Source organism: Grus americana, chromosome 4 (assembly GCF_028858705.1).
Source record: "Grus americana isolate bGruAme1 chromosome 4, bGruAme1.mat, whole genome shotgun sequence".
NCBI classification, from domain to species: Eukaryota; Metazoa; Chordata; class Aves; order Gruiformes; family Gruidae; genus Grus; species Grus americana.
The window spans coordinates 52,552,541-52,571,541 of record NC_072855.1 but is presented as its reverse complement, the minus strand read 5'-3'; the positions used below and the strand labels follow the sequence as shown (position 1 = coordinate 52,571,541).

Genomic DNA, 19,001 nt, shown 5'->3' with positions numbered 1-19,001 from the left:
AATTCCTCCTAAAATACATATTGCGGGCATATGTATGACAGTCAGAAGATGAGTTCATTGGAGGAGAAATATAAAGAAATAAGCAAGACTCCAACGTATGGGAAAGGCAAACCAACTCCCTAAGTGTTTCTCAAACACAATGGATTTATTTCTTGCAATCCTATAAGAATTTGTTTTCTAGTAGAGTTAGTTATTTGATGTCCTCATTTCTTCAGCTATACTTTACTCATGCGTCTTCCTTTCCTTCACACAATGAATGCAATAATCTAATCATCATCACAACATATTCTAATGTAACAGAGTCTTCTGATTTAAGATTTAGTGCTACTGGGACAGATGTTATCTTTGGTTATACCAGCAGAAACCCCACACTGACTCTGCTACTGATGACAGCTATAGAACCACACAGAGTTTACACGACGCTAACAGCAACTTTTCCTATTACCTTGCAGTAAATCACGTCAACAGCACCAAAACTTCATGGCAAGTTGTGATCCTTCCATGTTGTCAAGCTTCCTTCCTCTGAAAAGCCAAGACACCAAACATGGGAGGAACATGCAGCACGCCGGGTCTAATTCTTGGCGTGAAATCTGAACAGGGTCTGAGCCATGCGGTCTCACCTGGCACTCCTTTACTCACTTTACAGGTAGCCATTGATCCACTTACAGAGATCACGTGAAAATTAGAGATGAAGTACCACCACCATTTTGAAATAGGCTTCAAATCAGCTTTTTATAACAATACTGCTCCTTGCTTTGTATTCTCAGATCCTCCCACCCAGAAGAATGACTTCTAACCAAATTCATTTATATGAATCCAAAGTGATTGGAAAAGTTACACAACAAGAGAAAGTAACAGATGAAACATTTCAAAAGCTGCACTGGCAACAACAAAAATAATTTTAGTGCCATCTCAATTATCTTTTTAAGTAATCACATTATTTTTAACTAGGAATGCACAAACAGCATGCTAATTAATGAAAGGCTGCTCTTTACATTTTAAACTAAGTTTCCACGCTTTGCATCATTGTGGTTCAAGTCTGAAAACGGTCATATATTTCCTTAGTATGGAAAGGGATAACTACATATAATACCTTCAGATTAGCCCAATAAATTGTTTAAATAGTTCTGGTGAGAAATAAGGTCTCTATCTATCTTTTAGATAAAACACACAACTCCAAATTGAATTTATTATTTCATATAATCACAGAATGGTTGAGGTTGGAAGGCACCTTTGAGAGAGTCAGATGCAACCCGGCTGCTCAGAGCAAGATCACCTGGAACAGGTTCCTAAGGGCCTTCTCTGGTTGGGTCTTCAATGTCTCCAGGGATGGAGACTCCACAACCTCTCTGGGCAACCTGTGCCAGAGTTTGAACACCCTCAGATTAAAAATCTTCCCCTCTTGCCCCTTATGTTTAAACAGAATTTCTTGTATTTCAGTTTGTGCCCCTTGCCTCTTGTCCCATCGCTTGACACCACTGCAAAGGGCCTGGCTCCATCCTCCTCGCACCCTTCTTTCAGACAGTTGTACGTATGGACGAGAACCCCCTTGAGACTTCTCTTCTCCAGGCTGAAGAATCCCCTCTCTCACCTTTCCTCATAGGAGAGATGTTCCTGTCTCCTAATAATCTTCATGGTGGCTCCAGTACATCCATGTCTCTCTTGTACTGGGGAGCCCAGCACTGGTCCCAGAATTGCAGATGTGTCTCACCAGTGCTGAGCAGAGGTGAAGGATCCCCCCTCCCTCGACCTGCTGGCAGCATGCTGCCCAGCGCAGCCCAGGAGGCTGGTGGCTCTCCTTGCCACCAGGGCACATCGTGGGCTTACATTTATGTTGTTTCCTTCTTAATCTTTGCTGTTCTCCGAGTTACTGCTATACGAATGTTGCTTACTCTTCAGCACTGCCTATATGAATTTTACGAATTTGAGAGTTATCTCATACCAGTGCAAACTCGTCTCACTAGTCAAACATTCACATAATCATTTAGTTTGGCAATCCAAAGAAACTTTTAATTCTTCCCCCCCCCCCCTTTTTTTTTTAGTTGTCTGGCAAAAGCTCGAGTTTAAAAAAAAAAGCTAAAGAAAAGGGCAGATAAATTGACTACTAATGAATCTTCCAAAATAAGCTATATAAAGACATTGAAAATACATCTAAATCTAAACAGTGGGTTACAGGAAAAGGTAGAAAGAAAAAAATATCTTAAGACATGAATGGAAAAATTCTCACTGTGTACCACAATATTTTGGTTGACCACAGATCATAATTTATTCAGTCAGGTATGGATGTTTCCACAATTATTCAAAGTCTTGGACTCATTCCCCATCACTCTTCTCAACGTGATTTTGGAAAGTGCTAATATGTAACGAACACAAACCCATGTATCAAACTGCTAAATTAAAAATCAGATTTCAAAGCTTGACAAGCCATTGGCCATTTCCTTTAAAAAACAACCTTTTGTTTAAAACTTCCCTGCTTTATGCCTGTATCACTTCCAAAACCTTTATCCACTGGCTACTAGCTAAAAACAAAAAAAACCCAAACAAACAAAACAACAACAAAAAAAACACCAAAAAAAAGAGGAAAGGCTGTTCTGAACCCTGTTCCATGTAGTTGCAAACTGATTTTATGACTACACAGCAAGGGTGCACAACATGTGGCAAGAAAGCCAATTACGGCCCATGGGGCTATAAAATGCAGCCATCAACCATCTTTCTCTCCCTGTAACTACGTAACTGATTAAAAGCTGATTAACTGTATGTATTTGCTTGTTAACACGAACAAGCAAATTTTGTTCAGCTATCCAGGAAGCTGGCAGCCTAAGGAAGTTGTATGGCTTGTACAGCTTTCTTGTAGCTTAAAAAACCCCCACCAAAATAGTAAATGCAAAGGGAATTCAGAGTTTTAATTCAGAGTTTTGATATAGCTTACATATATATATATATAAAATTCGGGGGGGAGGTGGTGGTGTATTACTTTGTGTGTCTCACACAATTTCTAGTTTTCTTGCAGAAATTTTGGGTCTTTTTACTTTCAGCCATCACACGCGTTAGGCTGGAATTGGTCAACGGAGGTTCAGCATTACCGATACACAGACTTACAGATGGACAGTGTGGTCACAAAATCTTGGTGGGAAACCAGTCCCAAGGAAGTTTTGCATTAATATTTCACATGCAGCATTTGGAAAATGTTCAAACTGTAGAAGTCAAAAGAAATCGGGCACTCAAAAGTGGGGGCACTCATAAAATAATTCATTTCATCATCTGTTGTGCCATATATCAGCTTCATAGAATCTCTGACAAAAACTTGGATGTCTCGTCAGTCGGGCAGCAAACACACATGCTCAGCCAGATGTGCAGTTTGCAACTGAGGTCCAAGTGGACAAGAGTCTCTCAGCACAAAAACATTCACCTGGGAGGAAGAGAGGTGGCATTTTCTCACAGATAAGAAATAGAGGAATAAAAATAAAATCTTTAAGTGTATGAAATATTTTGTCTTTGTACTCATTATTCTAGCAATCAAGGAAATACTTTACTTAGCAGTGACGAGTGGTTTAAAAGCATTAACTTAAGATAGTTAATGAAGCCTGACACTGAGCTAGTATGTTATCCACTGCAAAACACAAGAGTAGAGAATGAAGAACGCAGCATCTGCCTGACTTTTTAGTTTCTGGATGCCCATGATAAATTTTTAGTTTATTTGCCAGTTGTAAACTATTTTTTTCATTCTTCATTAAGCTAAAAATAAAGCAGTTCAAAGATAAGCTACAAATAACCACAATTCTGAATGAAAACATCCTGGAAATTATGTACAGTTCAAGTATAGTGTCTGGAAAAATATCGGGGGGGTGGGGGCAATGCATAGATGCAGTACATAAGGAGTCATGGATTTTTAAAGTAAGATAGCTTTTTTTTTTCTTTACTGTACATTTACATTTTTCTGCAACCAGGAGCTGAGACAGAGAAAAGTCACTTTAGCCATAATAGCTTGTGACAGAAAGGTGTTTGGGGTTATTATGTCCTTTTCCAATGAAGGAAAGATATGGACCCCAATGGAAAAATGTCAGATACTTAACACAAATGGAGCCAGAAGGTTGCAAACCTCCAGAAAACGTCATTTATTAGGTAACATGCGCCTAACTGAACTGACACGAGACAAAAGCACTTCCGTCTCCTCCTAAAATAAACAGAGAGATAGGAGAAAAACAGAAAGGAGGGAGCTCCTGGATTACCATCAGAAAAAGAAGGGGAAGATTTAGTCACCTATGGTGGAAGAGAAGCAAACTGCCCTGAAGAGGAGGTTCTAAGATTCTTCAGGGGCAGCTGAAGAATTGGGAATTAATGGATTTACTAAGGAAAAAGAGAAAGACCCATCTACTTAGCCATCAATAACTTGGGAGAACAGAGATTAAAAAGCATTTAAATCCCAACCAAGAGGAGGAAAGCATGCACAAGGAATGGGTACATCTTTCACAGCACATGGAAATAGCAGAAGAAAGCTGTTGCCCTGCGAGGCTGTGGAAAAGTGGGGAGTAGAGTGAGGCTCCTGTGTGCATGAGTACAAACTGATGTGAGGATGCATAATGAACAATCCTCTAAGAAGGAGAAAAGGAACCATTCCAACAATTTTATGGAGAAAAAAAAATAATCATTGAGGTGTTTCCAAAGTGCAAATAAATGAAAAAATAGGCTTAATGTACACATACTAAAATTTGCATACTTTACAGCAACTAGAGATAAGTCCTGCCTACTAATTTATGTGTAGAAGAAAAAAGAAAGGAATTTTGCTCAAGTAGAGGAATGAAACTGTTACCATCTAGAAAAGAAAATTTTGTCAAGATGATGGCTACCATGGATAAGGACAGGACAAGTCGTCCATGTTGCAAGATTCTTCTTGGAAAAGTTAAAATAATATAAAATATATTTATCTTTCATTTATTGAAGAGAACAAATCCAGTGATTTTCTTTCTGTCATCACAACATCCAAAGTAATTAAGTGAAAACTGATGCGTAATAAAAAGTTATGACATACCAAACAAGGATTCCGCGTCAATCTCACTGCTTCCTTAAATTCTGATGCTGGTATTTTATCATCACAAAACCATTCAGATTCAACAGGCTGGCTTCCAAGTGTGTTACCTCAGCAAAAATATTAAACATTATTTATTATTATTAACATAGATTTGGCAAGAGTTAACACGACTACACTACAAGAGACATACATTAGAAATTAGGGTAAGAGAGTATCTTTGAATTACTACCACATGTGCCGCAAATTATATTCAGGGAGGCACCAGTTCCAGCGTTCAGAGTCTCTGTACACGTTACACTGAAGTGTAATTTACAGCAGACCTTACACATTAAGCTTTCACGGCGGTAGCTGTGTGTCTCATTAATTTTTAAAGAGAGATTTGGATGACAGTGATTTGCCCCACATATGTCGTCCTTACACACAGCAGGCTGCGTTAGCGTCCATGGTCTGCCTATTCAGGTCACCTTTTTCTGTCTCTTGGCCGTATGTGCCATTTATCTGCTTACGCCAGACTCGCACCTTATATTTTGGCATGTCACTGTATATATCTGTATTTCAGCTCCTAAACAATACTTCACACTACATTTGCGTTGTTTTCCTTCTCCATCCTTGTGCTGCAACACATGTGCTTTAATCAAGGCTTGAAAACAATCTATCCACCCACTCAGCCAGACAAATGCCAAAAGGTCTCTAGATTTTAAGCTTTTTTTGGCTGCAAAATGATCTTCCAAACATGAATGGGCAATAAACATCACAGCTGGCTTCTCATGTTTGCAAGCAAGTAAACAATTTTTTGGATACCTCTTCAGCTGCAGAGATGCGTGCCAAGCTGCAGCGGATCACGGCTGCTAATGAGAACCACGCAAGACGCAATCAAAGCATCAAGGAACGGCTGCCTGCGAGGATGGCGCACCACACGGCAGCGGAGCAGCAATGAAAACGCCACTGAATTCAAAGCGGAAAGGACGTCTTCCACCTCCTTTGCTACACGGTACTAGAGTTTAGGGTTTTTTCAGGCTGATTTGTCACTTTCCTACCTGGAGGCTGACATCAAGAAGGGTCCCGTCCTGGCACTCATCGTACCCAAAGAAATCCCAGTATGTCAGGGAGGAGGGAGAAGGGAGAAATTCAGCACACGTAACTTATGAAATTGAGGAGGACTCAGCAAATCAGCGTCTGTTGGAAGGACGGAGCTGAAGGGTGTTGCGGCTAAAGGCTTCAAAGATAGGATCTACAAGAGGAAGTGGACCAGCTCACACTAGCTGAGACCAAACAAGGAACACATTTTTCTTCTGGATGCAGAAGAGTAAGGGACACAACACACTGCATGAAAGCAGTGAAAAAAACACACTTCTACCTTTTCCTCCTTCACATCTTTCTTTTCTCACCATTTTTAGACTATATGTTTGTTTATAGAGACTTTTTTTTTTTATGTTCAAAATGAAGTTCTCAGTCACTGCCTATGAACGGAACAGGGAGAATGGCAGCCCAACTATTTTTCACCCGGGCACTTAGGCACAAGCTACATTTTTCAGGCCCTGGCTTCAGCTTAGCTCTCTGGTCAAGCTTCCTGAGACGACACGACAGCTCACTCGCACCTCATTCTGCAATGTGTGGAGAGAACTATTTGTTCTCTTGCTGCAACAGCATAAAAGCCAAACTGTCTTGGGACTCCACGGCAGCCCTAGGCTCACCCTGCAGCTACAGGCTTCAGCAACAGCTGGCATTAGTATAGCGCTATCAAAGCAAAGACAATTAAACAAACGGCACTGATGAGCCTCCTACTGAACTTTGCTGCTTTAATAACATTTATTGCTTGACAAGAGGCAAGTCCCACCAAGAGGGATACAAGCACTATGGTTTGCACACGTGGCCTGGCTGGTGCAGAGAGAAGCGACTGCTCTATGCGCATTAGTGCCCACCACACTGAGGAAATGCCGAGCAAAACACAACTAGAGAACATCAGCTGAAAAACAAGCCCAAGTAAACAGGTTTTATATGAAATGTCTTGGGAGTGGAGGAATGGAAAGGAAACAGCTCCACAAATGCTGTTTTCACAGTGTCCCCGTGGGAGGACTTGGCAGTACCCTGAGCCTGGTAATCCGCGTGCCCACGGGCATCCACACAGCCTCCTGGCATCCCAACCCAACTCCCCACAGCAAAGTTAGGACCCCCAGTGAGTCCGAGAGTAGCATCTGTCTTTGTACACTGTACAAGGAAGCTGAGTACTGTTTACAGATTCCCTGCTCCCACCCCGTAGTACAGAGGGGTTTTCTTTGTCCACTATTTGATAGTCCACTGGTACAAAATCTAGTCCAAAGTCATTCAATAAGCTGTTTTCCTTCAGTCTGTAGTAATAAAACTATACAACACTATAAACATTTTCCGTATTGGACTCCAAGATGTTTGGCGCTCTAGCTGGAAACACTGCTCCTTTTGTTTTTACATTACAGCAGACCACTTTAGACCCACTTTCCATCAAGACACCAAATATTTTTGTCTTCTATTTTCTGCAAGGAGAGCCCTTTCTAAATCTAGGCAAGAGAGTTATGAGCAGCTATTGGGAGCGTACCATCGCTCCAGACCTAGGCACATCACAAATCAGACTCATCAGAAAAGCAGAGCGATGTCCAGGGAACAATTTACCCTTCTACGATCGTTCCAACGCATGGGCTGGCCACGCAGGGAAGATTAGCATTAGCAGGAGGTACGGACCTACATCTCTCAAGGGGGGAGAAAGAAACAGACCCCATAGAAGGCAAAATTTCCTTTTCATGAGAAATTTAAGGAAAGCACTAAAGACTCTGTGATGAGCGTTGTTAGTCTGCCGCTACGGAGACATCTCTGTAATTGAAGATATTCTCCCCTTCCGCCCCACGTCTGAGAAGCGTGGGGCAGGTAAAGCACAAGCAGAAGTATGGCATGGGAAATTCAGCGAAACACCATGCCCACGCTGCTGCTGGCTTTTCTGTTAAAGCTGCCGACAGGAATGTTAATGTTTCATTCCGGCAAAGTATGCAGGGAGAGGTAATATCTTTTATTAGACCAACTGATACAGTTGGAAAAAACAGACAAGCTTTTGGGTACAGAAAGCCTTTCCTGCACAGACCTGAAGAAGGGCTTTTTTTTGTCTGAAAGTGTCTGTTTTTTCCAACATACAATTTACTGTTACTTATAAAATAGACTGAATTTAATCACTCTTCACTGTCCTCTCCTCTCACTCAAAGGTTCATGTTTTCATAACAACAACCATTTCAAGTTTATCCCTGTAAGAAGGGTCTTCAACAGGAAAGCCACAGGTAAGTAATTTTTCATTGAATTACAGTTGGTTTTTTTTTTACATATTTTGTTACCAAGACATATTCAAAGCTTTATTTCAGAGTTCTATGAAGCAAAATGCAAAACAATTTTCATGACGTGAACAATGGTAGAACTTTTATTTTCCTGATCTCTTTGTATTCAAATTACAAATACATGATCCATATTTTTATTTGACTCAGTGCTGTAACTATGGATTAATTACATTAATTTCAGTGGAATTTCTCCATAGTTTTGCTTTACCATACAGGTCATAATGGATGCGGTCATTATCATTAAATTACTTGATATTATATATATATTGTAGATTATAAGTACAAATGACTAAAAAATTCTTTTCCATCATAAAGTGTTTTATCTCTACAGGATGCTTGATGTTTTGCATTTACTTAAATAAAAATAAAATAGTAACTACAAAATAGTTTTATTTTGTAGGTAAAGTTTTTATAAGCTGAGCTGGCTAATATTTACCTCTGACATCTATTTAAAATCTGTTAATATATATTTATGCAAATATCAGTCACTCTGGAACATTCTTATCTGGGGGGGGTGGAAAATGGAAAAATTGTTCTGTAAAAAAGATTTTTTACTGAAATGAACAAATACAACAATCCACAGCCTGTTTGTACACCTGAAATAAGCCAGACTGACTAGAAACACAATGCAAGAGAGCTAGATTTTCTGAAATTATGAGACGGTTGAAGAAAAGGGAAAAAAGAAATTAAAAAAAGACAAACAGTAAGCTAAAATTGGTACAAGTCCCTACGGTTTTCCCCATATTGGAGAATTTTAGGGTAATGGGAAAGACACTTTCCTCAGAGCATAAGTGCTATGATAAGAACTACAATCTCAAAAATATGTTCTATAAAACGTGTCATTTCTTCATTTTGCTTTCTAATAACATGTAAAAACTAAGAGAAAATGATACACAGATTTTGTTCCACTGAACACCAGACTTTTTACACTCATTTCAATGTAAACAAGAAGAGAATCACAAAAAATGAGTTTCAGAAATTGTTTAACGTTGGAATGAAGCTGGATTTGTGTTAACCATAGCACCCCAGCGTGAGCTGACCTTCAAAAGGGGGTGTATGGTTCGAAGATGTCCTCCTACCCAGAGTATATCTGGCACAGAAGCCATGGACATTGACCATTAGCCGCTGGGTACCCTGATCCATCAAATATTTGAAGGAATGACCTTAGCTTTTTTCTGTAAGCATCAGTCACACGCTGGTTTAGGCCTTCTCTGATTATCAACCAGAGGGTAATTTTCATGTGTTCTGCCACATCTGGGCTAATAATAATTTGCATCAATATTATTTATATACTATGCGGTTTCAAGTCTGCTTTAGGACATTGTTGTGGTTTAACCCAGCAGGCACCTAAAACAACCACACAGCCTTTCTCTCACTCTGCTCCCCCAGTGGGATGGGGGAGTGAATCAAAAAGAAAACAGTAAAACTCATGGGCTGAGATAAAAGACAGTTTAACAAGACAGAAAAGGAAGAGAATAATAATAAATAATAATAATAGAATATACAAACCAAGAGATGCACAGCACAATTGCTCACCATCTGAAACCAATGCTCAGCTAGTTCTCAAGCCAAACTGCCTCCTGGCCCACCCCCCAGTTTATATACTGAGCATGATGTCATATGGTATGGAACATCCCTTTAGTCAGTTTGGGTCAGCTGTCCTGGCTGTGCCCCCTCCCAACTTCTTGGGTGCCCCCAGCCTTCTCGTTGGCAGGCCAGTATGAGGAGCTGAAAAGCCCTTTGACTGCTTAGCAACAACTTAAAACATCAGTGCGCTATCGACATTCTCATCCTAAATCCAAAACACAGCACTATAGCAGCTACTAGAAAGAAAATTATCTCAGTCAAAACCAGGACAGACACGAATGGAGAACATGTCAAGCAGTCTTTTGTAAAGTTCCTATTAATAGATAAAGAAGGGCTTGTAACTGATAATCCCCAGAAGGCATTAGTTATTTCTTTCATGAAATTATTTCTCTATATGCAGCCACAAAATGGGCACCATTTGATGAACACCACAGACGGGGACGATGTAGCCCTGTCCTTATCTATCTTCTCAATGCAAGGTTAGTATCGATTTTCTTTTAGTATTTTTCAATCAGCTCACAGTCACTTACCATCATCCTGCATCACAAAGAAGAGAGAGGTACTTAGTTGCTGCATTTTTTTTCCCCCCACACAGGAGACACAATACAGGTCCCTTATTTTCAAGTGAAGGGATAAAGCACCACAAAAGACACAGGACTAAGATAGCAGCATTGATTGATGATGAGTTGTCTTATGGCCATATTACATCATAATACGTATTGTCCAGTCTCTAAGTCAGCCAGGCTCCAGCACGCCCTCCCCCCCGTCAGACTGGCCATGCTTCCCACACCAGTCGGTGTGGGGTTGGAGCTTGCTGGGCACTCCTGGACACCAAACACCCCAAACTGGCACCTGAGCCCTCATACTGCAGCTGGGACCAACTTCCTATGGCGATTCATACTCGGCACACTTACGGACCACACATCCTCCAGTACAGCTGAACACCACAGCCAGGATCTATCATGGAATTGGACAACCCTGGGAGCAGCATAGTTTGTGCATTATATACTGAGCCATATACTAAAATACATGGGTTGGGCATTTCCCCAATAACCTAGCCTGATTTTTGGATCCTCTAGACAGGTGCCAAGTCTGAAAAGAATTGTAGAGGAACACAGAAAAGAAAAAGATCAGCTAAAGTTAAGCCCTGGTTGCAGAACCATTAAGGAAAACCCATCCTAGCCAACAAGAATGTGGACTTTGCAGTGGGTTTTGCAGATTTCTTTAAGCAGCTGTTGTTCCATCAACTATCAGTGTTGTCTCCTTATTCCAGCTGAAGCACCCAGGTGAGACTCACGTTGGCTGTTAACTCCTGGCTTGCTGGATGGCAGGAGTGACCTACAAGCACCTCGCTATCCCACACAGCACTGCATGTTTCTATTTAGAGCCAGGTAAAGGATAGGTTTTGTTTATATCTGCTATTTTTTGCTAGATCAAATGCAGATATTGCTGCATGAAACAGCAGACATCATGGTTGGCTTGTACAACTCACCTAAAAAGACACTAAAACTCCAATCGAGGTATTCCAGACAAAATGCAATACAACAATCTAAAGGCCAACATCATTCTTAGATACCTTTCACCTATTTACAGCTGGACCCAGATAGAAAATTAGGTGTAACAAGATTGATGAATTCCTAGTTTTATTTAATACTCTAGGTTGCATGTAAAGTGGCCTCTAAACCATCCCTGAACGCCAGGATGCGCAAAGAAACAACGAAGCAAGTCTCCTTGATCTGAACTGTATGAACCGAAAAGAACTTTAAAACCTCTATGCACAGTCTGCATAATAATGATATTAGAAAAAAAAACCCCAATAAAATTCTTCATGCAAATTGCCATCTGGGCCAGGAAGCGGAGTACAACACTGTTTTTATCATCTTTAATGATGCACAGTTTAGTTCAGGGGGAGGGGGGAGAAGGAAATGGGACCAACCTTTGACCAGTATGACAGCAGCATAAGTAATCCCTTATTGCATTATGAAACGATTCATACATGGGGACCTGTTACATTACTGGCCTGTTAACAGTATCGCAGCTCCTTACTTTGACTTTTTTTCATTTTGTTTTACATCAGACAAGCCTATTGCTGTCATTTGTAGAGAACGGAAAAGCTGCTACAGTTTTAATATAAAACACAGGAAAAAAATACACAGCAGCTGTTCATATTTTCTAGGAAGTCTGTTATAATGATGTCATGGAAAAAGGCTGGAATCTATTAAAATGGATCAGACAGGCAAGCCATTCAAAGCCTTCAAACAATATGCGTATACAAGCTGCACCATGTACCTTACATTAAAATAAAAACAGGCAAAGAGTGGAGTTCCTTAAAAATATTACTGAGAACAGGCAATTAAGGTAATTTCATAGATTTACTTCAATAAATTCAGTTTACTACTGGAACTACCCAATAAAGCAAAATACAAAAGCCACAACCAGCTCTCTGTCAATTAAGCTCATTTTCACCTATAAACGCATTTAAATCTATTTTGAAATCACTGATTCAAGCTACAGAGGAACACAGAAGCTTGCCCAGCAAAAGATTCTCCATTGCCAAGCGAGACATTTAAATACCAGGTATAAGCTTCAGCTCATTAAGAAGGGTGTTTTGTTGGGGTTCCCCCCCCGCCAACTTGGGAATTAAAGCATGCAGCTAAGGGGAGTCCTATCCAGGCGCTCTGTTTGACCTATAATTAGCAATCAGACATTTTTCATTTATATGATGCTGCTCCTGGGCCCTAGCAAGTTTGCACCTCTTGCTGCAGCTCTCTTACATAGCACTCCAAACTGCACAGCACAAGGCTTGCTCAAACGTTACGCTTCCCTTACCCTGGGGGACATTGAAAAGAGGAGGGTTTGTGGTAGAAAACAGATAAGTTTTGTGGTTATCTGGATGTCTCAAAAATTATCTTTACGTTGTCCCATTTCTGATAAGCCACACCTTCCTCCCTAAGGCTTTCATTTGGAAAAGATTTTCTGATGGTGGCATAAATATGTCTTTCTAACACATGCAAAAGTAGTTAGCACAACATGCATATACTTCTGCTAACGTGAGATCATATTTTGACGCCGCATTCTTTAAACATTCAAGCTGACTTTTTGCATATTCAGGAGCTGGAAAAGTAACGCAAGACTGATTATGTCACAATAAAAATACACAGACCAAAACAAACCAAACACAAATACCACAGGCAAAGTTTTAAATTGTATACTGGGAAGGCAGAAGGAGCAGGAGCTATATTCAAGACGAGAGGAGACCCTCAACTCAATAGCAGCCGTGAATAGTTTGGAGAGCAATGATCCCCACCTTCCCCAAACTCCACTGAAGTCAACTATATACAGCATCAAATTTTGAATATTCTGGGATACGCTGATGACATCACATGTAAAGGGAATATATAAATATATATCAGCAGATCAATACCTGGCTCCGAGGCTGGTGTCACTGGCAAAATTTTGGGGTTTTGATCATGTGTCAGTTTACATGCTGATGACAGATGAGGTACACCTGTCTCAAAGAGGGAAAGAGTTAGCAGGGCTCATTGAAAGAGCTTTAAACTATATTTGAAGGGGGAAAAGGATAAAATCAGGTTTGCTAGAGATAAGCCCGGGGGCAGCATGTTTGAGAGATTGTATGCTAGCAAGGTCCTTCAATCTGCTGTCTCAGTGGAGATGGAGGATGGAGATTCATGTGGCAGCAAAGACGCAAGGGTTATCGATGCGTTAGAAACCACAGAAGCGCCTGAGAATGGTCACATAGGAATTAGGACTTGTCCCCCCCAAAAAGGTGGCAGGATCAATAGTCCGACTGAAGTGCATCTACACCAATACACACAGCATGGGCAACAAACAGGAGGAGCTGGAAGCCATTGTGCAGTGGGAAAACTATTACATTGCCATCACAGAAACACGGTGGGATGACTTGCACAACTGAAGTGCTGCAATGGATGGCTATAAACCCTTCAGGAGGGATAGGCAAGGAAGGAGAGGCAGTGGGGTGGCCCTGTGTGTTAGGGAGCATTTTGACTGTCTAGAGCTTAATGATGGTGACAATAGGGTTGAGTGTTTATGGGTAAGAATCGGGGGGGGAGGCCAACAAGGCAGATATCATGGTGGGAGTCTGTTATAGACCACCCAACCAGGATAAGAAGAGGCAGACTAACTATTCTATAAGCAGCTGGGAGAAGTTTCACGATTGCTAGCCCTTGTTCTTGTGGGGGATTTCAACTTACCAGATGTCTGCTGGATATACAATACGAAACAGTTTAGGATGCTCCTGGAGTGTGTGGAAGATAACTTCCTGACACAGCTGGTGAGTGAGCCAACTAGCGAAGGTGCCCCCTGGACCTGTTGTTTGTGAACAGAGGACTTCTTGTGAGTGATGTGATGGTTGGAGGCTGTCTTGGGCATAGTGATCACAAAATGACAGAGTTTTTGATCCTTGGAGAAGGAGGAGAGTCGGAAGAATCGCTACCTTGGACTTCCAGACAGCAGGCTTTGGCCTGTTTAAGAGCCTGGTTGGCAGAGTCCCTTGGGAAGCAGTCCTGAAGGGCAAAGAAATCCAGGAAGGCTGGACATTCTTTAGGAAGGAAATCTTAAAGGTGCAGGAACAGGCTGTCCCCATGTGCCAAAAGACAAGCCAGTGGGGAAGACCACTGTCCTGGCTGAACAGAGAGTTTTGGCTGGAACTCAGGAAAGAAAAGAAGAGTTTATGACCTTTGGACGAAAGGGCAGGCAACTCAGGAGGACTACAAAGATGTTGTGAGGTTATACAGGGAGAAGATTAGAAGGGCCAAAGCCCAAATCTGGCTACTGTCGTAAAAGACAATAAAAATGTTTCTATAAATACAACAGCAACGAAAGGATGGCTAAGGAGAATCTCCATCCTTTATTAGATACAGGGGAAACATAGTGACAAAGGATGAGGAAAAGGCTGAGGTAAGTAATGTTGTCTTTGCCTCAGTCTTTAGCAGTAAGACCAGTTGTTCCCTGGGTGCCCAGCCCCCTGAGCTGGAAGACAGGGAGCAAAATGAAGCCCCCATAACCCCAGGGGAAACAGTTAGCCACCTGCTACACCACTTGACTATGAGCCAGCAGTGTGCCCAGGTGGCCAGAAAGGCCAACAGCATCCTGGCTTGTATCAGACATAGGGTGGCCAGCAGGAGTAGGGCAGTGATCGTCCCCCTGTACTCAGCACTGGTGAGGCCGCACCTCGAGTCCTGTGTTCAGTGTTGGGCCCCTCACTACAAGAAAGACATTGAGGGGCTGGAGCCTGTCCAAAGAAGGGCAACAAAGCTGGTGAAGGGTCTAGAGCACAAGTCTTACAAGGAGCAGCTGAGGGAACTGGGGTGGTTTAGCCTGGAGAAGAGGAGGCAGAGGGGTGACCTTATGGCTCTCTACAACTACCTGAAAGGAAGGTTGTAGCCAGGTGGGTGTTGGTCTCTTCTCCCAAGTAACAACCGATAGGACAACAGCAAAATGGCCTCAAGTTGTGCCGGGGAGGTTTAGGTTGGATATTAGGAAAAAATTCTTCACCAATAGAGTTAACAAGCACTGGAACAGGCTGCCCAGGGAAGTGGTTGAGTCACCATCCCTGGAGGTATTGAAAAGAGGCGTAGATGTGGTGCTTAGGGACACAGTTTAGTAGCGGATGTGGCAGTGCTAGGCTAATGGTTGGACTTGATGGTCTAAAAGGTCTTTTCCAACCTAAATGATTCTATGATTATAGAGGAAGCATTATAAATTTGAGATCAAATGAAAGTTAATGCAACATTCTTAAATTTCTTTCTTTTCAAACTATCAAATACGTTTTGTACCTGTTAATTATAAAATACCAGCTACAAGCAAACAAACAAAAAAATCAATGAAAATACCTTGAGACTCAAAAAAATTAATGAAAATTCAAAACGGTTTAAAGTGAGAATTCCATCAAGTCATCTGAAAAGATCTGTTTGATTACAGCCCTGGTCAGTTATGCATACATAATTTAAAATGCTTTCATTATACTCCATATTAAACTACATCAAACACAACTACTACAACTATCACTACAAAAAAGAATTACTAGCAGAACTCCAAACCAAAATTCAAATTGCTCAGCAAACTAAAAACCCCCAGAAAACCATGATCCTAACATCCATGCTGAGGCCATTTAACGCTTCCTCCTGCAACTGGGTACGTACAAACAAATCTCTGAGTTCGCACAAGTCTAGCGGCCAAATCAGATCCCTACTCTCTTGCTCACGTTTCCAGTCCCAGTAAAAGCAATAGGTTATGCATGCACTAAAAGTAATAGGCTAGGCATGCAAGTAACTCCGTGCACTTAACTACAGGCTCAAAAGATTTGAGCCAGAGTACAATAAAATGAGTCTGAATGCTTTATCTTAGGCATCTCCCAGTATTCATAAATTTTTACTTTAAGCTGTTATTGGATATAATAAAATAGCGTTAACGTTTCAGATGAACATTCAGGGCAAGTTTATAAACCATTCAGTGATTAATGCCCTTGTCTCATGTTTTCAATTTTCATTGCTACTGGAGGTCATATGTTATGATGTCAGCTTGAATCTGGATTTCCATTTTGAGCAAATCTAATTTAAAATTATGATACTAAGGCACATGGTAAAAACTGCTTAAAAGTTCTATACTGAGTAAATTTATTCCCTCTGTTACTAGGGTAGATTTCACAATCTAGTGCTACCTATTCATCAAGCACACATAGTTTGGGTGTATCTTCCTGTACAGTAAACATGCCATAGGTTGAATGTGCAGGAGCAGAACTCGTCTATACCAAGATGCAACAGCACGCTTGCCAACCTTGAGTGCAGGGGTTTGCAGGACTGGGCCAATAATAGGAAATTAATCAACTCCCCAGAGCGTCACATAAATTGAATCTGCCAAAAGGATTCAGGAGGAGGAAGAACCGGAGTCTTAAAAGAGCTCTGAGCTAGAGGGATGCTCGGGGAATATTTTCTTTAGGAGTGGGATGGAGAAGTTTCATGGGGTCTGACACTAGTAAGACACTCACCCCTTTATTCTGCCCGGCTCAGCAGACTGGAGGATTCCTCATCAACTTGCAAAGAGCAGTTTTAGGAGACAGCTGAGCTGAGCTGACAGTAGGTTGTCACTGCAGGGACTACTCTGCTCTCCTCTCCCAGGGCCACCCTCACCCTCCTTCTATTTCCCTTGCACTACCACTACTTTTCTCGTAACCCTGTCTGTGACACCAACTCACAAAGCTAAACCACGTGAGAGCTACCTCTGTCTTGTTCATCCCTGGTCCTCCCCCTACACAAAAAAAGGTAGGTTTCAGGTGGTTTTGCTCCCTAAGACTACTCACTATGGCTCTAATAAGAGCCAGCTCAAGAATCAGAGGGGTTTCAAGCCCAAGCCATGGAGCAACAGTTTTCTCAATATTGTCATATCCTTATCTCAGCTGCATTGGTTCCACGTGAGGTTATTAGGTTTGATGTTATTATTATTATTGCTTATTATTATTTCTTCTTTCCACAGAAGAAATACCTGTGGAATAACCACAGTTAAGTTAAAGTCCATCTCAAAGCAATACCAAGCTAAAATGGGTTTTTCAGGTGCACAATGCATGAAGCACCAGACTTACTATTTTTTCCCTATCATTTATTACTGATTTCTCCAGTAATAAAAGGCAGTGCAGATATACAAATAAAGTATATATAGCCTTTGAAGTACAACAGTTCCCTATATCGGTAAAGCAGTAGCAGACGCAACCAGTACAACCCACCGGAGCTACTTCAACCGTTGCATAAGGGAGGTATTCAAAATTTTAGTTGTCACTAAAACTTCAAAACTTGAATTATAAATGTTCCAGTGCTAAAGTTACTGCTAAAAGAGCTGATGATCTTCTACAGCATTTGACAGGCAGACTCCCATAGTACAGTCTATGTCAGCTCAAAATTCTTGTATTACACAAGTATAATTCTAAAAACAAGGAATACTATAGGAATTACATAGAAAAAGCATGGACCTACACGTGGTTCTTTCTGTGTTTAATTTATTAGTGCGTTTTCTTCCAAAAATGATTTAACTGGCTTAGCACATAATATAAGATGTCCAAGGTATCCCCTTCCTCCAGGATGACACTTTAAGCACAGAGTAATCCAAAGACCTTCAGAAGGTCTTCAGCATGAAGCAGTAAAGCCATTTACATCTATGCGGATGTACAACCAAATGCAATGTATACAACCATGCAATTAAACTGGTATTATCATCATCTTTGTATTAATTTCTACTCAGATTCAAACAGATGAATAATAAACTAGGATATTGCAAAAGCAGGACCAGCATTTGCTATCATGTAGTTACATATGGTAAATAGATTACTAACCTTAAAAAGATTTAAAAAAAAAAAAGTTTATTGTAAAAGGAAATATTTCTGAACTCTGTTTAAAACCTGCTTGACATCTAAGAAGAAAAATAATCATTTTCTGCAGGCATGGCAAGACAAAGATTTGGGATAGAGCACAGAAAATTAATTATCATTTTAATGGTCTTAAACATTCTTATATACCATATTTCTATATAAAGATTAACATAGAAAATATTATGCTTAATTCATTTGTTTAGGCTATAAGCTTTGAAAGATAAGAGATAGCTTTTCATTTTCTCAATATCTCCATGCAACTTCCTGACACTTCAATGATAACATGTCCATTTTTATAAGAAAAGGCTACAATTTTATTTTAAACTTAACAGGCATTCATTCTTTTTCCTTTCAAAACCGAGGCATAAGTAACAAAGCACCAGAGTCTTATAAATTTTCTAACACCAAATGCAAATTAAGTTGTGAAATTGCTCTAGGAAAAGTTCCAAGAATGCAAACCCAGAGGAATTTCAACACAATTTCTCAATTTCAGGCTCTTTATGATACTCAGGCAAGGTAACAGAATACGGTACAGTCAAGAAGAGCTATCTGTGTATGGAAAATGTTTAATTATCTAATGCCAACAATTTCCTGTATTTTGTTTATAAGCTTTAAGATGAAATAGATGTATATA

The 19,001-nt window shown here is 40.7% G+C and overlaps 1 protein-coding gene across 3 annotated transcripts in view; it reads right to left on the bottom strand.

Annotated features, from left to right (window-relative positions):
• BMPR1B (bone morphogenetic protein receptor type 1B) overlaps nt 1-19,001 on the bottom strand; it is a 260,490-nt gene that overhangs the window by 143,118 nt on the left and 98,371 nt on the right. The window lies entirely within an intron of this gene.